This window comes from Halyomorpha halys, unplaced genomic scaffold, assembly GCF_000696795.3.
Source record: "Halyomorpha halys isolate HHAL.00 unplaced genomic scaffold, Hhal_1.1 Scaffold220.1, whole genome shotgun sequence".
Lineage (NCBI taxonomy): Eukaryota > Metazoa > Arthropoda > Insecta > Hemiptera > Pentatomidae > Halyomorpha > Halyomorpha halys.
This window is the reverse complement of record NW_027104907.1, coordinates 156004-159454: the sequence shown is the minus strand read 5'-3', so window position 1 is coordinate 159454 and position 3451 is coordinate 156004.

Sequence of the window (3451 nt, the reverse complement as noted above, 5' to 3'; positions counted from 1 at the left end):
ATGACCCAGCGAAAATCAAAGCAACCTTCCAAGAACTGTGGAGGTTACGACGAGTGATGATGTACAGCGGGACACCTGCAGATACTTTATCTACAAAACTTCTTTTTTTTTATAAACAGTACTAATCTTGAAGAAAAAACGTAACCGGAAATTCTCCCTCCCTTAAAAAAATATATAAGATCGACATTTAAGAAGTTTACAACCTGGGCCCTGTTTCATAATGAAAGCTAATAGTATTAGTTAAAAATACAAGTATAGAAACAATATTGGAATAATTAATAATTATTTTTTTCATAATAGGGAAAACTATTAGTGATACTACAAGAGTTAAAAAGTACTTAAGTACAAATTACTATTATACAAGTGTTTAATCGACAAGACTAATAGTATTAGTTTGTACTTTATTATGAAACAGGGCCCTGATATTTATTCGAATAATCGTATTTTGGGGATATGTTTTCAGCAAAAAAATAGAGATAAACTTTTAGATATTAAATTTCTCACGTTTTACTATGGTGTTGTACAATAAATTAGCCATTTAGAACTAAATTTTATAATTATGTCGTATGTGTTCGCCTATGATTAACACGATATAGTGAATAGCAAAGGTATCTTATATATCTCAAGTGTACTCACAGTACTAAAGGGTTATTTTCTTATATAGTTAAAAAAAAGTTTTTTTAGAATGAAGGAAATGTTGAAATCAATTTTGGAAATACATAAATAAATTGTATCATTAAAAATAAAACAACCAAATAGACGGGACTAGGTGTTTCGTCTATTACCTGGATTAAGATAGAAATGGAACGCAATTATGCATTGATATGGCTTGTTTGATCAGAATCGTTAGAGCTGGTTTTGAGGAAAATGTACATTTCTTACGACATGTTTCATACACGGGTAGTGAAAGTTAAAACAAAGTCGCATGGATAGTCCCATTGGTTACTTTAACACACTAGAGGTATTCACGATGTTGTGCTAAATGTAAAATGCTTTACTATGTTAAATGTTATAAGTATAGAATTGTGAGCAGCCTAATTTAAGGTCATGTTAAATGCATAAGAGCTCCTAGCGGATTTTCTGAACAACTTGCTCAGTAAACTTTCCTTCCAAAACTTTATGTTATTGTTTACTTCTAAGTTTTAATTATAGTAATTTATTACAACATGCCTAAAGTGGGTGGAAAGTAGAAATGTAAAAGTTTGGCTACTGATTGTATTTTTAAAAAAGTCCAAAACACAAGAAAAAAAAACAACATAAACTACGAGTAAGTAACCTAACACGAGAACAAATAAAACGGAGACAAGCTCAGCTGTATTGTTTCGTGACGCCATTCTCCATTTAACAGACCTAGTAACAGACTCTCAGCCATATTAGGAGTATTCATGATCTTTAGTTTAAGCGTGTTAAATGGAAAAACTCATGTTAAATAGAGAAAATTGCCGAATTGAATAATTTAATATTTTTATGACGTCTAAGTGGATAATTGTTTGAAAGATAGAGGCCGTTGTAGTTGAGAGAGCTGAAACGTCATCCTAAACTAGTAACTGCAACGGCACTGGTTCGATTCCGGCCAGAGCGAGCTGACTTGTATTTTGTGATCGTACCATACACTAGTGGTATTCATGATATTTAGCTTAACAAGTTAAAGCGTGTTAAATGGAAAAAGTTATGTTAAATGGAGAAATATTTCCTTCTTTTACCATGTTAAAACGATATAACATATAACATGTTCGAGAGTCTGTTACTAGGTCTGTTAAATGGAGAATGACGTCACGCAACAGACCAGCTGGGTTTATCACCGTTTTATTTGTTGTGTTAGGTTACTTACTCGTAGTTTGTGTTTTGATTTTGTTAGTATTTTCTTGTGGATATTTTTATAACTAATAATATGGATGATAGTAATAATAATGTAATGGCAGTTATCAATTAGCTCATCTTGATTCTCTTCCGCACAAGTTAGAAGTTCAACAAAACAGGCAGTGGTTCAGCTTTAACACAACTTCTACTTTTCATTCAATTTAGGCATGTTATAATAAATTACTTAACTAATGAAAACCTAGAAGTAAACAATAACAATAAGTTTTGGAAGGAAAGGTTATAAAACCAGTTGCTCAAAAAATCCGCTAGGAGCTCTTATGCATTCAAAATTTAACATGGCTATAATAGGGCTTGTCAGAATCCTATAATTATAACATTTAACATGGTGAAACATTTTACATTTAACACAACATCATGAATTGACGATATAAGTTTCCCTTTTAAGAAGGAATTATTTCTCCATTTAACACGCTTTAACATGTTAAACTAAAGATCATGAATACCCCTACTATCGAAATGTTTTTAACAGATTACGTTGCAATACTCCTCAGAGCTTATAGATAGGCTATACGGTTCCCTAGCAGAGCGGAACAGACGGATATTGGCCAACGGGTGTGTCCACTGAGCTAGCTTCTACTTAGGTAGCCCATCTAGTCATCTCTTGGCTATATATCGATTATATCAGGTAACATTTTAAACGATTTTTAAAAAAATAACTATTACATCCACATCTCACTGCAGTGGTATTGGACATGATGCATCAAAAACCACCGGCATTGGTTAATAGGAAGAGACCTAAACTGTTACACGAAATACGACAGACAGTAGAGCTATTCTAACTATGATCTTTAGTTTAACATGTTAAATGGAGAAATACTTCCTTCTTTCACCATGTTAAAACGATATAACATGTAACATGGTTGAGAGTCTGTTACTAGGTCTGTTAAATGGAGAATGTTATGGAGAATGACGTCACGAAACAGACCAACTGAGCTATTATGAGCTTATACCGTTTTATTTGTTGCCATGTTATGTTACTTACTCGTAGTTTGTGTTTTGTTTTTCTTCTTTTGTCTTGTGTTTTGGACTTTTTAAAAATTTAATAAGTAGCCAAACTTTTACATTTCTACTTTTCACTTATTTTAGGCATGTTGTAATATATTAATTCAATCAAAACTTAGACTTAAACAATAACAATAAGTTTTGGAAGGAAAGGTTATTAAACAAGTTGCTCAGAAAGTCCGCTAGGAGCTCTTATGCACTTACCATTTAACATGACTTTAAATATGGCTGCTTACAATGCTATACTTATAACATTTAACATGGTAAAACATTTTACATTTAACACATCATGAATACCCCTAGTGAAGAAACTAAACGAGCTGTGTTACCAAGTACTTCCACACCCACCTTATTCACCAGGCTTATCTCAAACAGATTTCTATTTGTTCAGAAATTTGGACAACTTCCTTAAAGGTAAAATTTTTAATAATGATCCTCAAATCAAAAACATATTTTCCGACTTCATATCGTCATAAAACCCTTCTTTTTTAAAATTTATTTAATGTGATTTACAACTGTACAAATAATAAATACAATAAGTAAATATGTTGTATGTTTCATATACACT